General features: G+C 34.6%; 1 long non-coding RNA gene across 1 annotated transcript in view; it reads right to left on the bottom strand.

Moving 5' to 3' along the window:
* Nucleotides 1-6934: 6934 nt before the first annotated feature.
* The window catches only part of LOC139972017 (uncharacterized), a 36683-nt gene continuing 29526 nt past the window's right edge, over nucleotides 6935-14091 (bottom strand). Inside the window, exons 2-4 of the long non-coding RNA XR_011794572.1 lie at nucleotides 9403-9438; nucleotides 8530-8557; nucleotides 6935-7564 (exon numbers count right to left, since the gene is read on the bottom strand). This is a non-coding gene — a long non-coding RNA (uncharacterized lncRNA). The remainder of the gene's footprint in view (nucleotides 7565-8529; nucleotides 8558-9402; nucleotides 9439-14091) is intronic.

The following is a 14091-nucleotide window of genomic DNA, read 5'->3' as shown; positions in this document are numbered from 1 at the left end:
AAAACCAGATATAGCAATATGAACTTAATGAATGGAAGAGACACTTCTTCATACAGTTTTATACGAAATGTTTTCCTTTACTGTACAGGTTAAAAGTTATACCACATTGAAAACAATGGAACAAAAATTGCCAGAAACTACGCTTTCCAAAATCATTTCTAAAATCCATGTACACCTTTCACTCGTCAGTATCACAACATCCACCGTACTCAATTTGAGGTAAATTGAATTAAATTGAGAGAGGATTAGCGTTCTAGTGGATCTCAACAACGCCCTCCACTGACCTCAAATGACAATCAAAACGTGGGAAACGCCTCTTTTCACAAATGCCGCTACAAGCTAAAGCCTTTCACCGATTTCAAGTATATCATGCTGAAAATGAACGAATGAAAGCATTTTACGACTGTTGATGCACTTTCCTGCCTCATGATCACAATAACTCACTGGCCATACTAGTCCGTGAGTCAATAATTGAGAAGAAACAATCAACACACAAACAGTGACATTAAAATGTAAGATTACTATACGTGAATCAATTAGATAATCGAAGCCCTCGGCTTCGAATTTAGGAATTGCAGATTTTTTCAAATGGTTTTGCATCTCCTTATGTGGCTCGCGTATGAATATAACAGTAAAGTTCGCATGCCTCAAATACATTAAAACACGTTTAGTATGAACGTATTTGCAAACTTGAGCAGATACAACGCATCCTGACTACTTCATTAATCGAAGCCATCAGCTTCGATCATAGGTATTGTAGATTTTGCCAAGTAGTTTTGCACCTTGTTATGTGGCTTGCGTATGGATATAAAGGGACAGTGAGCATGCTCAAATTACATTAACACATGTGCTGTATCAACGTTTTCGCACACATGAACAGATTAAACGCAGTTAACCTCACTACTTCATTAAATAGTCTTTTTTGGATCTCCCCCCCCCCATTTTTACTAGTTACCTGTGCTTCAATACGTTTTGATGGTTATATGTTATGATGGCTACAATTTTTAGGATGATTAACTGATACGCAGTACGGGTCGACCAATCTATTAATTGATATTTTTCCCGTACAAATCACTGTGTTAATGGGTACTATAAACAATAAGTTATACAGTTGTAAGGGACACGTATGTTCGAAAGTTGACCCCACCCCCCTCCCCTGTCAAATTTAGTGGAACGGTCCCAAAAAAATTCGACACAGCTAATGGAAAGCATCTACTAACATCTGATTGGTTGTAACCACACGACAGGGATATATAATGACACGGCTTGATTAATATCACAGTTCAAGTTTGGTGGAGGAGTTTCGCGGGCTAAATTCGTTCAGTTTAGGTACTTTTACAATATGACCCATTTCCAAGCACTTGTAACCATGGTAACCGTACTGATAGGAAATATACCAATACCTAACTAGAACAGAAAATTTCATCCGTTGAACTGTCGAAGGGATAGTTAACTAAAAGTATGAAATGAAATGCGAAAACCGAGCCTGTGAGCACCAAAAGCGTGAAACAGGGATGGGGTGGGGTCCTCCACAGGAATTTGAGAAATCACACACTATTAGAGCAGCAGTTTCCTGGCATATGGCAATCACGATAATTAAACACAGACACGTTCTCTTGGAATCGTGCGATTCTATGCATTGTGACCACTTTGCAATTTCGCAATAGGCTAGCCAGGACGTATCATCTTGTATCCGTCAAATGGTCTAACATTAGCAAAAGCACGAGGGGCATGCATTAAAATAATTTCGAAATTTAACTTTCCAGTCTAAAGAATGATATTACTCCATTTATTGAAATTGTAATTGTAATTGTAATTGAAATTGAAATTGTAATTGTAATTGTAATTGTAATTGTAATGAAAATGAAAATGAAAATGAAAACGAAAATGAAATAATGTGAAGTGGGGGAGACCTGGCAGAAGCAGACCTTGTCGGGGCCAGGCCACCCCCACCAAAATACACCTAAACATAGGAAAAGAAACTAGAAACTTTACACGTGCTTATTGAATAAAGACCGTTTAAATTGTGTTTTAAAATGTCAAAGTGATTTGGAACTATTGACCTCGGTATCTAGGGTATTTAAAAACCTAGGACCAGTGTATCTAACAGTTAGTTGTGAAGATACAGAATGGGTATGTTCACGAAATAAATTTGACTGTTGTCTGATATTATGGTGATGAAATATTTTAGTCGGAGTGAAAAAAAAAATTGTTGGAAGCAAGCATTCCCGCCACCTGAACATAAAAATACCCAACTGATAATGATAAATGTCAAATATTATCAGTAACTTAAGCTCACTAAATAAATGGGAGATATAATCACGATAAGATGCATTACAAAGTATTCTAACAGCCCTTTTTTGTAGGATAAAGAGGGAGTTTACTTTATTGGGAGAAGACTTTGCCCAGGATATAGCACAATAATGAAGATGAGGAAATATTAAGGTTTTATACATAGTAGAATATTATATGGAATAAATGAATTAAGTTTATACATGACACCTACAATTCTAGCAACATAAGTTTGTACTTTTTGAACATGTGGCTTCCAATTCATATGATTATCAATTATCACACCAAGGAATTTAGTAGTGCTCACTTTACAAATCAGCTGATTATCAATCTTTATATTTATATCACATACCGCTTGTTGGTAAGGACGAAAAAGCATAAAGTTTGTTTTATCAATGTTTAAAGATAATTTATGAGCCCGAAACCAAACAGATACTTTTTTTAGTTCCTGGTTGACAATCGCTGAGCCCTGTTGTAAATTTTTGTGACTGAAAAAAAATATTAGTGTCATCGGCAAATAATATAAAAAAAACAGAATCGTTGAAGTTGCCTGAATATCATTAATATAAATGAGAAAAGCAGAGGACCAAGAACAGACCCTTGGGGAACTCCACATGTGATTGAATTCATGGTGGAAGAGCTAGACTTAAAAGTTACAAACTTTTGTATATTATTCGGGAAGCTAGAAAACCAACTTAAGGCAGTCCCTCTAATACCATAATGAGAAAGTTTTCTTAAGAGGATGTCACGATTAACGGTATTCAAAAAATTCCAGTCCCAAAGTGTTTATTGTTAAAGTCATTTGCGACTTTGTCGATTAAATCAATATCCGCCAGAAATGTTGCATGATTTGGACGAAATCCATATTGATTATCACTAAGTATATTATATTTGGCAAGATAAGAATAAATTCGATTAAAAATTATGTTTTAAAGGATTTCGGAAAGAACGGGTAAAAGAGAAATAGGTCTATAATTTTTCTAATCTGTAACATCACCTGATTTATATAGTGGCAGGAATTAAGCTATTTTTAAATTTTTAGGTATACTACTCCTGAACTAAGCGAGAGGTTGAAGATATGGACAAGGTATTACACACTAGTAGGGAATTATATTCGTTCGGTAATGATCTGCATCGAACGACGATTAAAAATTGCGAATGTGTACGAATATCTCCTGTAAGCAATTCTTAATTCGACGAAGTTATGTTCATAGTTAGTGCGATCGTTTCGTTCAACAAAGCAATGTGATTTACTTGTACTACAATAAATACAGGAACTGTTGGACGGCAAACTTTGGAACATGGCTGCATTCATTTTCCTGTAGTGATTACAGTTAGTACTAGAAGTGCATACCCAATTTAAGAGACGAAAAAATTCCACGAAAAAATCCTTATATGTTTCCAAAAAAGATATCAGTAGTAAAGTAGAAGGCCGAAAATGTACCCCAACAAACGGAAAATGTTGTTGTGCCTATGTCTGTTAATTACATTAAGTTATTCTTTCATAACCTCTGTGTGAAATTGAATGTCTTTTGCGAGTACATCCGGTACCAGTAAATCTCACTGAAAAATATAGGGACCCCTAAACATTTTTGGCCACGGGCCTTTAAAAAGTTTAATCCGGCCGCCAATATGCGTACTACCATTAAGTATTTAGTATAGGCCAAGTAAGGTTTAGGTTGAATGCATAATGAACGTAACCCGGGAGACCGACTGAACCATGGAGACACGTACCGGGTTCCGACTTTTGACACCGATCTCATCACTAATCCCAATCTCCCCTCCTCCCTCACTCCAACCGTCCCAAACAACAACAACGGCATTGGCCTATATTCATAATCATTCTCAAGAATGTGTTATTTGAATAACAAATCCCTGGCTCAGAAAACGGCACAATTTTTTAAATTCCTCTAACACAGTACGACCACGGGAACCGCATATCTGCTGCCACCCTACTGTCGAAAATTTCACATTGGAAGAATCTTGAAAGCACCTTTAAGAATGGATCATTGTTGCCTTGTATTACTAACATAACTCTCTGGACATTGTATTCATACCCACAACGACGTCACTAGTCTTATATCTTTATTGAAATTGACATTCTTATAATTGATAAACATGTAATTGTATTAAATTATGCGTTACCAATGTTGTAAAAATTATATTTCAATCAAGTTGTGTATGAAAATGAAGATCAAACAGGAATTGATTTCCCTCATGTTTATATATAATACCATTGCTCTACATATGTTAATTATGATAGGTACTTACAAACTGCAAAGAAAGGAGCAGATGAAAAGAAAAAGGACGAATCATTATATAATAGAGAGACAAAATAAAAACAAAAGCACAGGGACTTTAAAATGTCACTTTATAAGAATTGAAACAACTAGTTTCCCGTAGCTATTTTTCCTGTGTTTGGCTCATCATCGCACTAGCTTTTGACTTCAATGGTTAAATATATAAGTTACAAACTCATTCCAATACAATCGGTCTAACTCAATTGACATTGTCATTCATGTAATCGATAAACATGTTATTGTATTTAAACGTGCGTTACCAATGTTGTGCTAATTATATATAATATTTCATTCAAATTGTGTATAAAGAAAAGAAAGAATTAACAATTTCTTCCCCTCGTGTTAATAGCTATTAATACTGTTCTACAAACGTTAATCATGATAAGTACTTACCGCCTGCAAAGAAAAGATAATATGGAGAGGAGAGAAGAACGAATCATTTTATAATAGAGAAAAAGTAAAAATACAAACAGAGTGACTTTAAATTGTCCATTTGTTTATATAATTGAAACAACTAGTTTTTCCTTAGCTTATCCTCTGTTTGGCTCTTAACCTCACTAGCTGCAAACATCAATGGTTAATGTTAGAGATACAAATTCATTTGAAAACAATCGTTCTATCTTCATTGACATTGATATCCATGTAATCGAAAACATTTCTTGTGTTAAATTGTGCATTACCAATAGTGTGCAAATTATAATATTTGATTGACACTGTTGATGAAATAAAGAATTAACAAGAATTGATTTCCCTGTTATTTCTTTGAAAGCGGGATAATTTATGATACGCATCTACAATCATTAATCATGATAAAGACTTACCCCCTGACAAGAAAGGAATATGTAAATGAAAAGAACAAATCGTCATATAATAGAGAAGGCAAAAACAGTAAACACACGAGAACAGTGGCTTTAAAATGTAAGTATATGATAAGTGAAAAAACTATTTTTCCTTAGCTTTCCCTGTTTCTCGTTCTAAACCTGGTTAATTCATATCATTAATGGGTAAATATGAAAGTTACAAAATCATTTCAAATCAATCATTCTATTTCATTGACATTGAACTTAATATAATCGAAAAAAAACTGTTATTGTATTAAATCGTCCGTTACCAATGTTGTGCAAACTGTTATATTTCATTCAAATTGTGTATAAAGAAAATAAACAATTAACAGGAATTATTTTCCCTGGTGTTAATATATATTAACACCGTTCTACAAACGTTAATCATGATAAGTACTAACCGCCTGCAAAGAAAGGAACATATGGAGAAAAGAAAAGAACGAATCTTTTTATAATAGTTAGATACAGTAAATAACAAACAGAGAGACTTTAAAATGTCAGTTTATGATAATTGAAACAACTAGTTTTCCGTAGCTTATCCTCTGTGTTTGGCTCTTAACCTCACTAGATGAAAACATCAATGGTTAATGTTAGAGATACAAATTCATTTGAAAACAATCGTTCTATCTTCATTGACATTGCTATCCATGTAATCGAAAACATTTCTTGTATTAAATTGTGTATTACCAATAGTGTGCAAATTTTAATATTTGATTGACACTGCTGATGAAATAAAGAATTAACAAGAATTGATTTCTCTGGTGGTTCTTTGAAAGAGGAATACGTTATGACCGAAATCTACAATCATTAATCATGATAAAGACTTACCCCCTGACAAGAAAGGAATATATAAATGAAAAGAAAAATCGTCATATAATAGAGAAGGCAAAAACAGTAAACACACAAGAACAGTGGCATTAAAATGTAAGTATATGATAAGTGAAAAAACTATTTTTCCTTAGCTTTCCCTGTTTCTCGTTCTAAACCTGGTTAATTCATATCATTAATGGTTAAATATTATAGTTACAAATTCATTTCAAATCAATAATTCTATTTCATTGACATTGAACTTAATATATTCAATAAAAATGTTATTGTATTTAATCGTGCGTTACCAATGTTGTGCAAATTAAAATGTTTCATTCAAATTGTTTATAAAGAAATGAAAGAATTAACAGAAATTGTTTTTCCTCGTGTTAGTAGCTATTAATACTGTTCTACAAAAGTTAATCCTGATAAGTACTTACCGCCTGCAAAGAAAGGAGCATATGGTGAGGAGAGAAGAATGAATCATTTTATGATAGAGAAACAGCAAAAAACACAAACAGAGTGACTTTCAAATGACAGTTTATAATAATTGAAACAACTAGCCTTCCTTAGCTTATCCTCTGTTTTTGGCCCTTAACCTCACTAGCTGATAACATCAATGGTTAATGTTAGAGTTACAAATTCATTTGAAAACAATCTTTCTATCTTCATTGACATTGCTATCCATGTAATCGATAACGATATCTTGTGTTAAATTGTGCATTACCAATAGTGTGCAAATTATAATATTTGATTGACACTGTTGATGAAATAAAGAATTAACAAGAATTGATTTCCCTGTTATTTCTTTGAAAGCGGGATAATTTATGATACGCATCTACAATCATTAATCATGATAAAGACTTACCCCCTGACAAGAAAGGAATATGTAAATGAAAAGAACAAATCGTCATATAATAGAGAAGGCAAAAACAGTAAACACACGAGAACAGTGGCTTTAAAATGTCAGTTTATGATAATTGAAACAACTAACCTTCCTTAGCTTATCCTCTGTTTTTGGCCAATAACATCACTAGCTGATAACATCAATGGTTAATGTTAGAGTTACAAATTCATTTGAAAAAAATCTTTCTATCTTCGTTGACATTGTAATCCATGTAATCGATAACGATATCTTTTGTTAAATTGTGTATTACCAATAGTGTGCAAATTACAATATTTGATTGACACACGAGAACAGTGGCATTAAAATGTAAGTTAATGATAAGTGAAAGAACTGATTTTCCTAATCTTTTCCCTGTTTTTCGTGTTAATCGAAAATAAAACTGTTCTACAAACCTTTATTATGATAGTACTTACATTCTGCAGATAAAGGAACAGATGGAGAGGAGAGAAGAACGTATAATTTTATAATAGAAAGAAACAGTAAAAACATAAACAGAGTGACTTTAAATTGTCAACTTTTTTATTATTGAAACAACCAGTTTTCTTTAACTTCTCTACTGTTAAATTCAGTTCATTCAATTTTAAATTGATGCCATTGCATCCGTTGTGTTTTGTCATTGACGCATTCATGTGTATAAAGCATACCACAGAGGAAGCACTGATGTGGTTTTTTGAATGACAAGTAAAGTTGATTATGGTCGGCATTTTGGTGAAATTTGAGATTATCAAGGTGGATGAGCAAGAGGTACAACGTTGATGGTGAGCAGTAAATGATATACGCCGAAGTATATGGGACTCGTACAAAACGTAATGGTTGAGAAACATAGGTTGTTTTCCATTGACAGAAAGTTATTGTCTGATACGATGTAGGTAGTATCATTTATTCAAGGTACCTTATGTGTGCAAGGAATACATAGAAACTGAACGAAACACTGGTATTTTATAATGAATGTGTTAACATGTAGTTGTTTTCGTATGATTTCAACCTAACGTCCTGACAGCAACTGAAAGTGTGAATCGTAGTTCAACACAAATCATGGGTGGTTCCTTCAAAAACGTCATTACGAATGATCAATATCTACAACACAGCCAGAGGGGGAATAATGTAGGCTTCTTTAGTTCCGCTTACCCAGTTTAACTACCACCTCTGATATCTCCTAGCAACACATACTTATGGTGTTGGAAGTTTGTGGCGGAAGTTGGACTAGGACTGTGGTGTTCTGGACTCTGCACTTGTCTCGGATTCGGTCTGATTTGGGACCCCACATAAACTTGGACACATATGTATTTGACTCGAATTCAGCCCTAATAAGAGTATTCAAGGACTTGGTGTGCAAATATTTTACTTGGAAGATTGAGCAAGAAAAGTTTTTGCAACTCACATTTCTCTGATTACGTCCATGGTTGAAGCTAGGGATGAAGAATAAGGCAGAAAAAGGTTAATGCACTTTACTTCAAATTAGATTAGAGTAATGGGCTCAACCCATGCTATTCTTTCCCGCACCAATGTTCCTTCAAACATATTCATCCTGTACTGTAATGGAGAAACTTGTAATAAAAACATTTCAGCTTACTATTTTCACCTAAGATTTCAGGTTTTACTATAATACACTACGAAGCACTTAAAGTTCCATGCGGGATGATCCTACAGTACTTTACTTATAACACTCAATTCAAAGTGAACCCTTTTTAACGAAAAAAAAAACTCAAAGCGCCCCTTGCGCTAACTTGTTAGGTTAGTTACAGGGGCTTTTTCTAACCATGACCCCAAAATATTTTATTTTTATTTTCCTTGTTTGGAATGTTTTATGTGAATCAGAAACAGCTATTGAAGAGTGACTAAGATCAAAGAGAGACTTTCTTGAACATTATTAGAGCAAGCAATTATTGTTTAAGAGACGTATTTTCGACCCTCGTACATGAAATACATGCGCTTAAATGAAGATAAGGGATAACATTCCGGAATTGCTTTATACTCTCTCGTTTTCTTAAGCTCGTAACGGGAGTATTCCCTCCTTCGCACGTGCACAAAGAGAAGACTACTCTGTACTGAAAAGAGCATCGTGATCCGCCTTGGAACACACAATTGGTGTCGGACGTGACATAAACACTCAACCTACATCATAAGACAATTTATTTGAACTATACATGTATTGATGTTACTTAATAGTTTATCAGACCTATTTTGCGATGGAAATTGATCTAAAACTTGAAAATACACATCATCCTACATTGTGTATGGCGTCAATACTTACTCGTGTCCAGGCATATTGGTTTGTATTTCTGCTTAACTGAAAAATCAGAAATTGTAGCGCTCAGGTGTAAACAGAAACAACGTAAAGCTTGTAGTAAATTATTGTGGAAAAGATGTTCATCGATGTCAATATAAAAACCATTTTCAAGCTTTTGAAATATTGTTTTCTTTCTACTTATGATTTTGTTATCTTTGTGCTTACAATTGTTGGTAGACAGGCAAATAAAATTTACCATAGCAACCTCATTGACTTCAACAAGGACGAAGTGCTTAAAGACCAACTTAGGAGACTTTTCGATGAGCATAAAATCCCACCATTTTGCATGTATATAATCCTTAACTCACTCCAATTACATTGCTGTATTTAACTTTACCAATTTCGGACATTAAATACGTGAAAAATGGGAAGAAAAGTCAGCTTTTTATTAAACCTATTTCAGACATTCCTGAAACATTCCGAAGACATCAGGTACCTCACTCACAACAATACTTTTAGTGTGTAAAGTTGTATACTTGAGCTGCCAAAAACATCAACGATAACTCCTTTTCCCCCGAAATGCCACAATTCTGTGTTGTTGGAGGTGTCAGTTATACATCATCCAACAAAAGCATCAGCTTTTTTAGATTTCCGAGTAAAAGAACCCGGAGTATCTAATGCCCATGAGTCCACATGCATGACACTGCCTCTGTGTATGCTGCATATGTCTCATTCTGCGAAAATTATATACCGTCGATAGCTGTGTCGGACCATGGTCGGACATAGCTAATGTGAAATTGACCGTAAACAAGCTCTGGACGACCTTACATGTGACATTATATCACGCAATTGACAGTATAATATTTACTGTAAGAGATGACCGTGTATTAAACGTGCCTATAGGGTAGCATTGTTAGTACATGTAGTGAGTTGGCTCACAGCATGTGTAAATAGTCTATATATATATCTTATAAATAGTATTTATCTATTTCCTTTGTTGTATTCCAGTATCGTGAGTTCGTGATACATTGTGGTATATTGTCCGTTATGTTTATTCCGGCATCTGCATGGTCCAAGGAGTTGAATAAAAACGGTTCTATGTAGCGATCGGACGTTTTATTTCGTTAGTGACTGTCTTGTGATTGTGGAATGCAACTGGTCAAGGCCTGTTTCAACTAGACCTAACTCTATGGAATTACACAGAGTCACGGTAGTATTTCGCCCAGGATTGAACGAGAAACGTGGATTTGGATATTCACTGCTAACTTTTGTTTATTGAAAGGATACTTTTCTGTGTTTATATACTTTTGGATATTAAAATGAGTAAGTACTATGTTCAGCTGAAGCTTAGTAATGCATATGCCACCCTGGTCGATTCGGGTCAGCGTCTTCTTGTAGTTGTTCGATTATGTTTAGTGTCTTTTTGGTAATTTGTTGACAGTAACGTAAGCCATTTTCCGTCACATATCACGCATGAGGCATCTTTTAGGTCTATTCTTCTGTTCAGTTTACGGTATCTTGCGATCAAATTGTGTTACGGAATCGCCAAGCTGCCTGCATGTTCTACAGTATATTGTACCGTACGGACCTATTGACGCAACGCTATGTAAAAGATGCTTCCATTTGAGTGAAAATTTTGCTAATAAAATAACCAATTAAACTAAATTTTCTTCTCAAAATTGTCATAAATTTTTTTTTTACCTTCAAGTGTTCTTGGTTTCAGCTAACAGCTTTTCAAACGCTCACAATTGGAAGTCGAATACAGTACAATTGTTCGCTATCTGTGTATAAACAGTGCCTATATCAGCGTTTGATTTTCGCGGTATACCAATTTTGACGTCACACGGTGACCAGAGGCTCCTTTGGGTCAATCTCTGTTTTCAGACATTCCAGAGGTTCATGTCACGTGACTACCCAAAATGTCCATTTTCGTGGTCGTTTTTTGATGGGTTATAGTAGGTTTTCGAAGTTGATTTTTTACACATGTTGATTATGGGTATGTAAACTCCCAAATTAATGGAAAATCCCCCCCCCCCCCAAAAAAAAAAAAATTGTCTCCATAGTTGGTCTTTAAAGTGTGGAAAGTAATCAATAGTATTCTCCAAAAAAAAGTGACCAAGCTAATTGTAGTAAAGCTTTTGTTTGTTATGATGTTCTCACAGAGGATCCGCATACAAAAAACAGCACAGTGTGCATGCACCGTGGCACTTGCATTGTACACCGTATAGCCTCATTACGTAAGTTAATGGGTTGTATCGGATAAATGCTGCAGATGGGTTGGCCTTTTTCAACGTAATTATAATTATCATTTGGCTTGAATCACATAGTTGTAATGTTATTACGTGAAGTAGATCCTTAAGATTACTTTAAGATAAAGATGTATGTATAATAGCGTCTCATTTACGTCAAAGGATTACTTAAGTAATAAATTTGTAGTACTGGGCTCTTTTTTCGGTTTGGACATAGTGTTATGTAAATAGTGTGTATGTCGCTGACGGTATTTTAAATTAGCGACCTCTTTCAGTATTTAAGAATCGCTACACAAATTTATCGTATGGTGTTGTGTAGGCCTTACGTTACAAACTGGCCTAGTTGTGCTGGAAGTGTGAATGTTTCAGTGTGACACGAGATTTTGTATCATTTTAAAGTGTTGATATCACTCTCGTGATTGTTTTCCATTCTTTAATTTTCCTTTTTTATCAAATAGTATTAGTTTCTTTACCCTGTTGTGCCTGGACTTATGTCAATAGGACTTAATATTTAACTATCATTTACCGCTTAGGGAAATGTGCTGGTTAAATTGTTTGTTGGTTAAAGCCAAGCTGTTTCCTATATTTCTCAAGACTGTTTCATGGTTACGATGAAGGCTACACGAGTGTGTTATAGAGACTGATTGGGAAGACGTGTCCTTGAATTTAAATAACCCTATCTCATTGGTTAGTTAGGCGAGGCTGTGTTAACCAGCCCAATGGGTTGCAGTTTTATGTATCGATTCGAGGTTTAACCATAAGGTTAAGGATTAAATATTGCCCCTATTCGGTATAACCCTCTGTTATTTTTTGAGTTATAAAATGGATATGTTATGACATACAGCTGCAATCTTTCTTGATCTTTCAAATGCTTTTGATACCATTGACCACTGCATTCTTTTACAAAAACTTGATTGTTATAGGGTACGTGGAATATCTTTCAGTAGGTTCCAGAGGTACTTAAGTGATCCTTATCACATTGTGTTGTATAATGGTGTAAGCTCATCACGAATTTTTTGTAATATTGGCGTTTCACAAGGATCCATTTCAGGACAACTATTTTGTATTATGTATTTAAAGGATATTTTCATGTCTTCTCATATGGCTTCCTTTATTATGTTTGCTGATGACGCTACTGTTTTTATCCAACACAAACATTAAGAGAATGCTCTACAAAGTTGTTGATAAGTGCAGTCTCACATTATATTTAATAATGTATATATACCTTTAAGTTCGTAGCTCTATTATATATTTAGTAAGAAGGAATGCAGTTTGTGGATCAGTTAAGTGTCTTATGTTACAGCTCCGCTTCAGACTATTGTTAGGTTAATCAGGTTGTATTTGTAAGGGTGTTACCTTTAAGCAATTTTTGCTGTATATATGTATTGTACAGTTTTTCCACAGTCTCTGTTATACTCTTGTAGAAAGAAGTTGTGTGCAGCACCAGGCTGTACATTACTCAGCTGCGTATTCTCTAGCTAACTCTAACAGTAACGAATTCCTCATTATTTCTTACTGGCTAAAATATATAGAAAAGATTGTCGATTAAAATAGGTTAAACAACATTTAGTGATCACACAAAAGCCTCAGTAATACTTGATGGAGTGCGTATTAACGCATTTGATTGAGCTAAATTTTCTGGGAATTGTTTAGTTTAGTAGAAACTCAAATCCCCATCAAGGACCCTATAGGAGAGGAAAAAACTGAAGACAAAAAACTCAGACCCGATTACAATGCATAAAGTGCGTGTCCAAAGCATTCTTAAACCCATTTACACTACTTAGATGTACAACTTTTCCAGGCAAACCTATTAGAAAAAAAAAGTTATGCCGAATATTAATCCTACTTTGTGACTTTTGGAGTTTACGACAACGACCTCTGGTACAACTACTATTAGCAAACATGAAGAAGTCAGTGAAAGATAAATTGTCAAATTCATACACGATCTTGAAACCCTGATTCAAGTCATCACGTAACCTCCTAAGCTCCAATTTAGTGAGATTCAACAGTTGTAACCGCCTATAGTAAGGAACACTCTTAAAATGTACTAATCATCCTAGTAGCCCTCCTCTGGACCTTTTCGAGTACTTCCTTATTCTTAGCAAAATATTGGTTCCAAGCCTGTACAGCATACTCCAGATGAGGCCTAACCAACTACTTATAAAGCCTAACTATTATGTCCTCTTTCAGAAAACAGAAGTTCCTCTTGATCATACCTGAAACCCTATTACCTCTTTCAGCAGCTTCAAGACAATGTTTAGAAGGTTGCAGAGATGAGTCAATGTAAATACCTAGTTCTAATTCAACAAATATCTCCTGTAACTCCACACCATTAAGATTGTATGTATACTTTTGGTTACTACTACCACTATGCATCACCTTGAATTTATCTATATTAAAAAGCATTTGTCATCCCTGAGACCAGGAAAAAACCTTATCCAAATTCGTTTGATATTTCTCAGAA

This window comes from Apostichopus japonicus, chromosome 8 (assembly GCF_037975245.1).
Source record: "Apostichopus japonicus isolate 1M-3 chromosome 8, ASM3797524v1, whole genome shotgun sequence".
NCBI lineage: Eukaryota > Metazoa > Echinodermata > Holothuroidea > Aspidochirotida > Stichopodidae > Apostichopus > Apostichopus japonicus.
This window is presented reverse-complemented; position numbering and strand designations above follow the sequence as displayed.